This window comes from Oryctolagus cuniculus, chromosome 19, assembly GCF_964237555.1.
Source record: "Oryctolagus cuniculus chromosome 19, mOryCun1.1, whole genome shotgun sequence".
In the NCBI taxonomy this organism is placed as follows: Eukaryota; Metazoa; Chordata; class Mammalia; order Lagomorpha; family Leporidae; genus Oryctolagus; species Oryctolagus cuniculus.
The window spans coordinates 64,114,846-64,128,252 of record NC_091450.1 but is presented as its reverse complement, the minus strand read 5'-3'; the positions used below and the strand labels follow the sequence as shown (position 1 = coordinate 64,128,252).

At 37.2% G+C, this 13,407-nt stretch overlaps 1 protein-coding gene across 2 annotated transcripts in view; it reads right to left on the bottom strand.

Moving 5' to 3' along the window:
* LOC138846971 (uncharacterized) overlaps positions 1 to 9,894 on the bottom strand; it is a 68,526-nt gene extending 58,632 nt beyond the window's left edge. The window contains exon 1 of one of the 2 annotated variants that reach the window (XM_070064328.1): positions 8,281 to 9,894. The gene's annotated coding sequence lies outside the window, so the exon portion shown is untranslated. The remainder of the gene's footprint in view (positions 1 to 8,280) is intronic. The other variant, XM_070064327.1, reaches the window with a different exon arrangement.
* Positions 9,895 to 13,407: the final 3,513 nt, after the last annotated feature.

The window sequence follows — 13,407 nt, the reverse complement described above, 5'->3', positions numbered from 1 at the left end:
CCAGTATATATTATAGGAACTTAAGAAAAGAAAATGGCACTTTATAGAAGAATGCTAATGAATTCATGAAAAACCCATCACCAGCATCCTATTGAATGAGGAAAAGTTGAAAGCATTTCCACTGAGATCTGGTAGCAGATCTCACAACTGCTATTCAATATAGTACTGGAAGTTTTTGCCAGAGCCATCGGGCAAGAAAAAGAAATTAAAGGGATACAAATTCAGAAGGAAGAAGTCAAACAATCCCTCTTTGCAGATGATATGATTCTTTTTTTAGGGGATCCAAAGATCTCTACTAAGAGACTATTGGAACTCATAGAAGAGTTTGGCAAAGTAGCAGGATATAAAATCAATGCACAAAAATCAAAAGCCTTTGTATAAACAGGCAATGCCATGGCTGAGAAAGGACTGCTCAGATCAATCTCATTCACAATAGCTACAAAACAATCAAATACTTCGGAAAAAACTTAACCAAGGACGTCAAAGATCTCTATGATGAGAATTACAAAATCTTAAAAAAAGAAAGAAATAGAAGAGGATATCAAAAAATGGAAAAATCTTCCATGCTCATGGATTGGAAGAATCAATATCATCAAAATGTCCATTCTCTCAAAAGCAATCTATAGATTCAAAGTGATACCAATCAAAAGACCAAAGACGTTCTTCTCAGATCTTGAAAAAATGATGCTGAATTTCAGTGGAGGCATAGGAGACCTCCAACAGCTAAAGCAATCTTGTAAAACAAAAACAAAGCTGGAGGCATCACAATACCAGATTTCAGGACATACTACAGGGCAGGTATAATCAAAACAGCATGGTACTGGTACAGAAATAGGATAGACCAATGGAGCAGAATAGAAACACCAAATCAATCCAAACATCTACAGCCAACTTATATTTGATCAAAGATCTAAAACCAATTCCTGGAGCGAGCACAGTGTATTCAACAAATGGTGCTGGGAAAACTGGATCTCCACATGCAGAAGCATGAAGCAACACCCCTACCTTACACCTTACACAAAAATCCACTCAACATGGATTAAAGATCTAAATCTAAAAACCGACACCATAAAATTATTAGAGAACATTGGAGAAAGCCTACAAGATATAGGCACAGGCAAAGACATCTCAAAACAGAACCCAGAGGAACAGGCAGTCAAAGCCAAAATTAACAATTGGGATTACATCAAACTGAGAAGTTTCTGTACTGCAAAAGAATCAGTCAGGAAAGTCAAGAGGCAACCAACAGAATGGGAAAAATATTTGCAAACTATGCAACAGATAAAGGGTTAATCACCAGAATCTACAAAGAGATCAAGAAACTCCACACAAACAAAACCAACAACCCACTTAAGAGATGGGCCAAGGACCTCAATAGACATTTTTCAAAAGAGGAAATCCAAATGGCCAACAGACACATGAAAAAATGTTCAGGATCACTAGCAATCAGAGAAATGCAAATCAAAACCACAATGCAGTTTCACCTCACCCCAGTGAGAATGGCTCACATAGAGAAATCTACCAACAACAGATGCTGGTGAGGATGTGGGGAAAAAGGGACACTAACCCACTGCTGGTGGGAACACAAACTGGTAAATCCACTATGCAAGTCAGTTTGGAGATTCCTCAGAAACCTGAATATAACCCTACCATACAACCCAGCCATCCCACTCCTTGGAATTTACCCAAAGGAAATTAAATTGGCAAATAAAAGAGCTATCTGCACCTCAATGGTTATTGTAGCTCAATTCACAATAGCTAAGACATGGAATCAACCTAAATGCCCATCAACAGAATCCTGGAGAAAGAAATTATAGGATACGTACTCTATTAAATATTATACAGCAGTAAAAACATGAAATCTGGTCATTTGCAACAAAATGGAGGAATATGGAAAACATCATGCAGAGTGAATTAAGCCAGTCCCAAAGGGACAAATATCATATGTTCTCCCTGATTGGTGACAACTAATTGAGCACCTAAAAGGAAACCTGTAGAAGTGAAATGGGCACCATGAGAAACAATGACTTGGTCAGCCCTGGTCCTGACTTTCGAAGAACAAATTACTACTTTATTTCTTTTAGTATTTTTTTTTGTTCTACTTAATACTATTGGTTGAACTCTATAATTAACACACAATTATTCTTAGGTGTTTAAATGTAACTGAAAAGTGATCCCTGTTAAATATAAGATAGGGAATAAGAGAGGGAGGAGATGTACAGTTTGGGGCATGCTCAATCAGACTTACCCCTAATGGTAGAGTTAGAAATGTGCCAGGGAATTCCAATACAATCCCATCAAGGTGGCATGTACCAACGCCATCTCACTAGTCAAAATGATCCCTTTCAGTTATAATTGATCATAATGATAGGATTAAGATTCAAAGGGATCACATAGACAAGACTGGTGTCTGTTAATACTAACTGATAGAATTAAAAATGAGAGAACAATCCAACATGGGAAGCGGGATACACAGCAGACTCATAGAATGGTGGATGTCTTAAACAGCACTCTGGCCTCAGAATCAGCCCTTAAGGCATTTGGATCTGGCTAAAAAGCCCATGAGAATATTTCAGGCATGGAAAGCCAAGACACTCTGGCAAAAAGTAAAAAAGTGACCTAAAGTGAAATATCTCTTCGAGTGAGATCCCAGCAGAAAGAATGGGCCATCAAAGAAGGAGGTATCTTTTTCTGAAGGGAGGATAGAACTTCTACTTTGACTATGGCCTTGTCTAATTAAGATTGGAGTTGGTGAATTCAAGAGGCTTCCATACCTACCCCTGCCAACTCATTGCAAGAGCCTTGGGTGATTACTGACACCTTAAATAAAAGTGTCAATTGTTAAACCAAAAACAGGAGTCACTGTGCACTTACTCCCCATGTAGGATCCCTCTCCTTAATGTGTGGTACTATGAGAATTAGTGGCATAACTAGTACTCAAACAGTACTTTATACTTTGTCAGTGTGGGTGCAAACTTTTGAAATCGTTACTTAGTATATACTAAATTGATCTTCTGTATATAAAGGTAATTGGAAATGAATCTTGATGTGAATTGGATGGGAGAGGGAATGGGAGATGGGATGGTTGAAGGTGAGAGGGCGGTTATGGAGGGGGGAAGCCGCTATAATCCAAAAGTTGTACTTTGGAAATTTATATTTATTAAATAAAAGTTAAAAATGAATAAGAATGCCTGGCACCGCACCTCATTAGGCTAATCCTCTGCCTGTGGTGCCAGCAATCTGGGTTCTAGTCCTAGTTGGGGCACCGGATTCTGTCCTGGTTGCTCCTCTTCCAGTCCAGCTCTCTGCTGTGGCCTGGGAAGGCAGTGGAGGGTGGCCCAAGTGCTTGGGCCCTGCACCCGCATGGGAGATCAGGAGGAAGCACCTGGCTCCTGGCTTTGGATCGGTGCAGTGTGCCAGCTGTAGCAGCCATTTAGGTGGTGAACCAATGGAAGGAAGACCTTTCTCTCTGTCTCTCTTTCTCACAGTCTGTAACTCTCTCTCTCTCTCTCTCTCTCTCTCTCTCTGTGTGTGTGTGTGTATGTGTGTGTGTGTGTGTGTGTGTGTGTCTCACTGTCTAACTCTGCCTGGTAAAAAAAGAAGAGAAGAATGTTCATGGAAGATCTCCTTCACTTAGAATAAAACAATGGAAAATTTCAAAACTAGTGATAAATTTGGAGTGCCCTAAAAATTCCAAGTTTGCAGAAAGTGTATGATTCAATAGCTTGAAAAAATATATTACTATTAGACTGTCCAGATATTGTTTACAGGAAAGATTCCAAGATAGCTTGTGCTGCTAAACTTATAATGAAACAAAAATCAAAATATACAGACTCATGATGCTAGGACCAAGATACTATAAGAAACTAAAATTATATATAGGTAACAGCATTGAATTCAAAGTGAAAAGAAAAAAGGACATAAATGTAATGATGAAATTATGTGGCCAGCCCCACAGCTCAATAGGCTAATCCTCCGCCTGCGGCACTGGCACAGTCCTCTTCCTGTCCAGCTCTCTGCTTTGGCCCGGGAGTGCAGTGGAGAAGCACCTGGCTCCTGGCTTTGGATCAGAGCATTGCTCCAGCTGCAGTGCGCCGGCTACAGCAGCCATTGGGGGGTGAACCAATGGAAAAGGAAGACCTTTCTCTCTGTCTCCTTCTCTCTCTCACTGTCCACTCTGGCTGTAAAAAAATGATATTAGTTGAACAACACCAGCACTTAGAAATATACTATTGAAAAGTTCAACATCAAGGGGAAACACAGTCCCATAACAATACTAAAAAGATATAAGAAATTAATGTAAGAGCACTAAATGATCCAATAAGTTTCATAGATAAAAATTTCTTGCTTTTCTTAAAAAAATTTCATGAATTGACAGCATAATGAAAATTCAACAAACATGACCACCTGTCACAATGCTAACACTGGTATACACTACTATTTGATGACATAATCAGGCAATATTCATATATATAAGTATAAAGTAAAGATTACATTTTTATCATACTAGGGTATATATTAAATTGTGATTACTATGAGTAGAACTGTTACCTTAAGGAGCAATAATTAAATGACAAGGACAGGGACCACCATTGTACTGTAGTGGGCTAAACCACCACCTTCAGTACTAGCATCCCATACAGGCACTGAGGAGAATCCCGTTCAGTCTTCTTCCAATCCAGCTGCCTGCTAATGTGCCTGCAACAACAGTGGAGTGTGGCATAAATGTTCATGCCCCTGCTGCTCTCATGGGAGATCTCCAGGAAGCTCCTGATCCCTGGCTTCGGTATGGCCCAGCCTCAGCCATTGCAGCCATTTGGGAAATAAGCCAGCTGATGGAAGATTTCTCTCTCTCTCTCTCTCTTTCTCTCTCACATGTGCACATGCTGTGCTACTCTGACTTTCAAATAAATGAATAAATAGATCATTTTTAAGAAGGCAAAAATAAATAATAAAATGATAAACATATATAAGGGCATTTTTTGAAAAAAGTATGTTAACTTGCAATTAGAATGGAAAATAAATGAAAAATAATGAGATCAAAGCAAAGATCTTGGTAATTACCAAAAAAAACCTGAGAAAAAGAAACTTGTATCTATAGTTACAATCTGGAAATTCAAAATTAAAGTGAACTGTATAGTCCTCTAGAATTCCAGTTAAGCTCAAATAGCATAAAAACTGAGAATTGAGAATGACTGAATGGGTCAAGATAGCTCTGAGACGGACTGGCAATGTAGCATAACAGGTAAAACTGCCATCTCCTATGGCAGCATCCAATATGGGCACCAGTTCATGTCCCATCCTATCCCAGCTGCTCCAAGTCCTATCCATCTCTCTGCTCTGGCCTGGGAAAGCAGAAGATGGCCCAAGTCCTTGCACCCCTAAACTGCCATGGGAGACATGAAAACAGCTCAGGCTCCTGGCTTTGGATATGTGCAGCTCTGGATATTTCAGCCATCTGGGGTGTGAACCAGCAAATGGAAGACCTCTCTCTCTCTCTCTCACTCTCTCTCTCTCTCTCTGCCTCTGCCTCTCTGAAACTCTGCCTTTCAAATAAATAAATAAATCTTAGAAAAAACATAGCTCTGAGAGTTTAGGGGCATAAAAGTTACAAAGAGATTTTATATAGTTTCCATTAAGTTGATATCACAAAAAAAGCCACCCAAGAAGGCTTAAATTTAATAGTAGTAGGATTAACTTATAATAGGAGATTTTTTTTGACAGGCAGAGTTAGTGAGAGAGAGAGACAGAGATAAAGGTCTTCCTTTTCTGTTGGTTCACCCACCAAATGGCCGCTAAGGCCGGTGTGCTGCGGCCGGTGCACCGTGCTGATCCGATGGCAGGAGCCAGGAGCCAGGTGCTTTTCCTGGTCTCCCATGGGGTGCAGGGCCCAAGCACCTGGGCAATCCTCCGCTGCACTCCCAGGCCACAGTAGAGAGATGGACTGGAAGAGGAGCAACCGGGACAGAATCCGGCACCCTGACTGGGACTAGGACCTGGTGTGCTGGTGCCACAGGTGGAGGATTAGCCAAGTGAGCCATGGCGCTGCCCAATCGGAGATTGATAACATAAATAGGTCATACAGTTGAATTAAAAGTCATAATTAACTAAAATAATATATGTTTTAGAACATAAATTTTAATAATTAGTAGAAGGAAGAGTATAAATAATACAATGATCAACAGACATAAAGGAATTTGGTGCACAATAGTCCAGTACATTATTTTACTATCAGAAAACTTTTAAAGTCAAAAGAGTAAATCAAGGAAAGTTGAAAACTTAATTTTCATAAATTGATGAAGCCACAGTGAAAAAGTTAACCATGATGGGCTATGGTTTTTTGTACTAGGATTGGCTTGCACTACAACATCATTATGTATAATTGTATACATGATTTTATGTGTATATAGAATAAAAAATTAAAACAACTGCATATGTCAGTATATAACATATTCTGATTACCATAAGTAGCAGTAAGCAGTAATATAGGGAAAACAACAGCGTGACAAAGATATACAGAAAATTGTGTGAACCAATGTGTATTAAGTGTGCATTAAATATGATAAGTGAAAGAGAAGATCAAAAATGATAAGTAAAGAAAATATCAAGCCCTTTCCCAGAAAAACCTTAAATGAAAGCTATTCAGTTCTAAAGATATTTAAAAATATCCATTATCAAAAGTTTATTTACATTCATATCCCACAAAACTTAAAACTATATCATATGGGAAGGGAAAGTTATATTATGGTGCAAAAGTGCTTTTGATGGAACTGCATACATAAAAGTGGCCAACAAAAGTATCACAGTTTTGAGTATGTTGAAGACCTTCCAACATAAAAGTCAGGCCAACACACTGATAGCTTTAGGCATAAGATGGCCTTTCATTAAGTTACTGATCATATACAGGGGTGATAAGAATAAATCCAAAGAGGGGATGGCATTGTGTCATAGTGGGTTAAGCTGCCTCCTGTGACACCCGGCATCCCATACGGGGTGCTGGGTCATGGCCCAGCTGCTCTGGTTCCAATCCAGCTCCCTACTAATAGCCTGGTAAAGCAGTTGAAATATGTCCCAAGTAGTTGTGCCCTTGCCACCCATGTGGGGGACCCCGAAGATGCACCGGGCTCCTGGCTTTGGCCTACCCCAGCCCCAGCTATTGTGGCCATTTGAGCAGTCAACCAGCAGTTGGAAGATCTTGATCTTTGTCCCTCTTTCTCTGTAACTCTGTCTTTCAAAGAAAAAAGAAAAAAGAATAAACTGAAATCCAAAACAAAATTTGAAATGAGGTGTACTAGTTACAATAGAAATTATATTTTCATTACTGTGTATGGAATTCAATTACTTGATAACAAAAATAATGTGACAAGCACATGTAAGTGATTTTTGTGATAAATAGTCCATTACTTCTACATTAAGGCCAGCGCCATGGCTCAATAGGCTAATCCTCTGCCTTGCGGCGTCAGCACACCGGGTTCTAGTCCCGGTTGGGGCGCCGGATTCTGTCCCGGTTGCCCCTCTTCCAGGCCAGCTCTCTGCTGTGGCCTTAGGAGTGCAGTGGAGGATGGCCCAAGTGCTTGGGCCCTGCACCCTATGGGAAACCAGGAGAAGCACCTGGCTCCTGCCTTCGGATCAGTGCAATGTGCTGGCCACGGCGGCCACTGGAGGGTGAACCAACGGCAAAAAGGAAAACCTTTCTCTCTGTCTCTCTCTCTCACTGTCCACTTTGCCTGTCAAAAAAAAAAAAAGTCCATTACTTCTACATTAAAAAGAGAAAATAAGAAAAAAATTAAGGAATAGAAATAAAGATCAGGCATAACTAATCAAGCAGATATTTGTATCTAGAACTATACCTTCAAAATTTATATATGCACAAACATATACTAATGTATAAATTATTAATATACTTATATATATTTTTTATCATCAAGGAATGATAGCTCAGAGTTCCCTAATAATCCAGTTCCTGATCAATATGGAATTGGGGAGTGAAGTACCAGATTGTAACTCACTCTCCCTGTCCCTCTGTTGTCCCCTTGTCTACTAATTTCTAAAATTAAATAAAGAAAATATATATATATAAAACTTTAGGGCCAAAAATCATTTCATGATCCAGCCACTTCCTCATATAATTGCCAGGATGTGCACAGTATCTAGAACCACAGTGGAAAACTTGAATAATCAACAAAATTTAATAAACGATTGCTCAGAGTTCTATAAAAAATCCAGAAATGCACATATATATTTACACATATTATTTTTACATATAAATCTGTGTATTACCTTGAGAAGAGAGAATGATCAACCTTCACTAGGATAGCTCAAAGACACTATGTACATGAAGGTTTCCAGGACACCCATAGAATGTTGGGGTGATGATCTCACAATGAAAATTTAAATCATCATGGCCACCAGTTCATAGAGCTGGGTTTTATCTACAATAGATTGTTAATGAAAAAAGTGAGCTCTATTTATTCAAATATGAAACAAAAAATTAAACTAAATTTCTAAAATAAAACTTAATATCAAGTTCCATAAAAGTCCATAAAGTCTAAAATAATCCCCTGCTAATGCAAGTGATGGGCTTGGCCCAAGATTGTGCTCAGATACTGTGAACTAAAATTTGTTTGGAGAAGTTCCAGAAAATTAGAAAATTGATGGTCAAACAATGATCAAGAAAACCAAGTTATCCTGAAGTTTCCTGTGCTGGAATTGGCATAAATTAGGTTATTGATTTTATGATGGTTATAATAAACTTAAATATAGCATTAAAAATAGAAAAATGTGTACATTTCCATATACATTGTTTTTTTTTACTGTTGGGTGTACCAATGGGAAATTTGGGAGATGCAGAAATAACATCACAAGATGTAATAGAGATAAAAATAGTTCCAAAATTATATTTTAAAATATAGAAAATTATCAGGCATTTAACATAAGAAAATCTTATTCAGTTTAATTCAGTATCATAAAGCTTATACAATACTGTCTCAATCTAATGCATAGAAATTTTAATGTGAATGAATTTTGAGTCCCTAACAAGAAACTGTTTTAAAAAAGTATCCTCAGTGATGTGTGTATAATGTCCTAACATTTTTGATAGCTAAAAGAACAATTTTGAGTGGCTTCATGACATTACACTGTGAATGTCAAAAAAAGAACATGTTTGTATGCTAAAATTGTCTTCCACATGGATATTGATGATATACAAAGTTGAGAGCAATGAAAAAAAAATAGAAATCTGTTGCACATGGCCAGCAATGTAAAATCCCCTGCACAACAGAGTTGTATTGTAGGATCAGTGTTTGAGTGAGAAAATACTGGTAGAGAGAATTGTAATTGAAAAACTTTAAAAATCCAAGAAAATATTTTAATTCCATGAGAATCATGAAAACATACACACTATATATGTAATATGTCTATAATAGGTAATATAATATATATTATCTGGAGATGAGCATTATGACAATAAGGCCTAGTGGCTTCTGAAAAGTGATGAGTGGGAAAGTTGCTGGGACAACTTTCAGAATAAATGAGTAGTTGATAACTTTAAAAGGAAAGCGCAAGCCAGAATGGAGCCAGGTTCCCTGTGCTAGAAATGGCATAGGACAAGTTATTGATGCGATACACAGAATAAACTCAATCACCAACTAAAATACAAAATGATTCAAGTGTAATGCTACACATTATATTTTGATTGCTGTGAAAAGCACTGGGAAATTTACCTGGAAAAGTCATAGAGTTCCAAGTACATAAAGAGAGTATTTTTGAAGAACATCACTAAAATTTCATTTACAAAATACTAAAAAAATTTTAAGTACATAAATTGAAAAAAATTATTACTACTTAATAAAATAACTTAAAAAATACAACTATTTAAATCTAATTTATTGAAAACTTATATACCAATTTTCAATTTAGTGTCTTAAAAAATCATACAAGCATATATGACTTTATAGATATGAAGAATCCAGTATCCAACGAAAACCAGTATCCACCCAGAGATAATTAGCAAAAGGAGGCAGGCACCTGGGTGAAAACTGAGAATGATCTTAATCAAAGAAGATGTTTAAAACCCTCACTCTTCTGTTTGGAGTGCCTTATGCTATTAATACACATTCTGGAAAAGGCGGAGAGTGTTCTGGAATGTAGATGCTAGGTAGGATAAAAAATTATGTCTGTCATCTGATATTTGCAGTTTTAGTTCATGTTACATTTTATTGTTCTATAAACTAATCAACTCAGCCTAGAAATTTTACTCTATGGTTTTGCAATTCTAGTCAGTTATCCACGATTAACTGAAGCTTGCAAGTAATCAAAGTGAATTGATGTGAATCTGCTGAAACTTATTAAATATTAGAGAATTTCAGAATTTATTTGCTTCTAGTAAAAAAGCAAAATAAACTCCCATTATCAATTTGAAAATCTGTTCACATCAAAAATTGCTTTTAACATATCAATGGAATACATGCCCAGAAATGATAGGTAAAGTTTCAGAGGATGGCTAACACAGCATCATCAGTTTCTATCATCCTCCTTCTGCTTAGGGCCACATACCTTCAAGTTCTACCATATTTATCTATTTTATATCTTAAAAACATATTAATGATTTATTTTCAATCAACAAGTATTGTGATTTTACTCTATTTTATAAAAGCTTAATTGAGGTACCATGTGTTATTTTGATCCATGCTATTTTGCAATATTTAATAGCTCTAAAACGTATTTTTTTTTACCTAATTACAACATGGGCAAAATCACAGGGTGTCTTGATATTGTTGAAGACTACTTCAAGGTGTAGCAGTAGCACGTAGATTTTCACAGACTTTTGCAGATTTGAGGAATGGTGCAGCAGAATGAGAATGTTATTGAATTGTACAAGTGCTCTATATTTTACATGTAGGTATATTTGAATTTGTTTATTTGATTTTTTAATTTCATTGTGAGTTTTTATCTTTAACTGCTTAACAGTAGAGAGCCTTGCTATGATTTTAGCTTTATTTACTTTTTCAGTTATACTTTTTGATTTATATATCTTCAGGTGATTTGGTACATAAGGCTCAGATTAGCATATTTTCATTAATTGATAATTTTTCCCTAAAAATATTTTTTATTGCTTAAGGTCTGTTTTGTCAGATTCAGTGATTGTTTCTTTTTTTTTAGTGTTTTGCTGAAATAATGTGTCCCATCTTTTACTTTAACATTTTCATAACCTTGGCTTTTGTTTTATATTTTGGTGTTTCTTTTTTTTTTTTTGACAGGCAGAGTGGACAGTGAGAGAGAGATACAGAGAGAAAGGTCTTCCTTTGCCGTTGGTTCACCCTCCAATGGCCGCCGCGGTCGGCGCGCTGCAGCCGGCGCACCACGCTGATCCAATGGCAGGAGCCAGGTGCTTCTCCTGGTCTCCCATGGGGTGCAGGGCCCAAGGACTTGGGCCATCCTCCACTGCACTCCCTGGCCACAGCAGAGAGCTGGCCTGGAAGAGGGGCAACTGGGACAGAATCCTCCGCAGGCGGAGGATTAGCCTAGTGAGCCTTGGCGCCGCCCTATTTTGGTGTTTCTCTTAAAAACTGCAAATAAGCTGAGTTTGTTGATCATACCCTTCCTGATAATTTTTTAAAAATATTTATTGATATATTTGAAAGCCATAATTACTGAACAGCAAAGAGAGAGGGAGACGGAGAGGGAGAGCAAGAGTGAGAGAGATCTTCCATCTGTTGGCTCACTTCTTCCCAAATAGCCACGACAGCTGAAATTGAGTCAGTTCAAACCCAGAGCCAAGAGCTTCATCCAGGTCTCTCACTTGTATGGTAGGGCCCCCAGTACTCAGGTCATCCTCTGCTGCTTTTCCCAGGTCACTAACATGGAGCTGGCTTGGAAGTGGAGCATCCACAACATGAAACAGTGCCCATATAGGGTGCTGTTGTCACAGAGACAACTTTACCTACTCCACTGCAATGGCAGCACAAATTCTGGTAATTTTCAGAGAACTTATTTAGCTATGTTTATTGTTATCATTAACACATCTATGTTTATTTCCACCTTAGTAATTCAGAATTTTATTTTATGGAGTTTTCATCCCCCCTTTTGGAGATTTGTGCATACAATTTTTATTATCCTAGACATTATCTTTACACATTACTCAGACTTTTTTTCTTAATAAATTATAAGTTTAAGTTTTTACCTCTTTCTTCAAGATTGTAGGGAGTTTTATAATGAAACTATAATCGCTTCTCTCCTGACTTACAGCTGTTTTTACTCAGAACTGGAGTTCTTTCTTGTTTCAGCTCCACACATTAGACATCGTGTTTATTATCTTAAATAGATGATGAGATAAACATGTGTAATTCACATTGTATTTCTCACTATTCTTTTTTGCATCTAACTCTTCTGAAATTACGTCCTTTCCTCTTGAGGGACATGGTTTACCTCACATTTAATGAAGATCTATTAATTCAACTCTTCGTTTATGTCCATGTGAATGTTTTCATTTTTTTGTCAATCCTGAAAGCTAATTTGTCCAGATATGTGTAGGATTATAGTGACTGTATTCAGTACTTCAAAGATGTTACTCAGTTGCCTCTGGTTTCACATACTGAAATGTTTTCTGTAAGTCGAGTTATTCATTCTTCAATCATCTTTTTCCTATGGATATTTTATAACTTTATTTGACTATTTTCTATTAAGAAGTTATGCTTTGATCTGTAGGTGTAGATTTCTTGTCACTTATTGTGCTTAGCACACCCATACTTTGGAAACATTGTTTCTTGCACTGGGGGATTTGGAAAACCACAGTTATATTTTCAAATAATGTGTCTCCAACATTCTTCTGGGCTTAGATGTCAGTCAGATTTTCTCATTTTTTTTATTCTGTGTTTCCTATCTCTTAACTTTTAAATATTACAACATCATTTCTTAAGCTATGATCAAATTTTCTATGTCAATGATTCTCTCTTCAGCCTAGAAAGACTAAGATAAAGAATATGATCAAAGTTGTTAAGGATTTTTCACTGAATTCTTAAACATCAGTATGAGAAGGACACTCTCTGTAAAATGCCTCTGAACTATTCTTAGTTTCTTAAAGCAGTTTTCCTAACTATAACCTAAATGCATATAGCTGATTGACATTTCTCAATGTAAGCCAAACAGATATGAGATTTTTATAAAAGATTTATGTATTTGCTTAATTGAAAGACAATGTGTGTGTGTTTGTGTATGTGTGTGTGTGTGTGTGTGTATTTATGCCAATGCCATGGTGATTTGAGCACTATATCTTGGTAGTATGTTTTTAAGTCAGGTAAGTTGTCACACTTCCTGCAATGGCCTATTTTCCTCTTAATCCAACACTGAACTGCAAGCTCAGAGCTCTCTTCATGCTATGGCAAATGTGCAGCCAGATTCCTGGAGAGG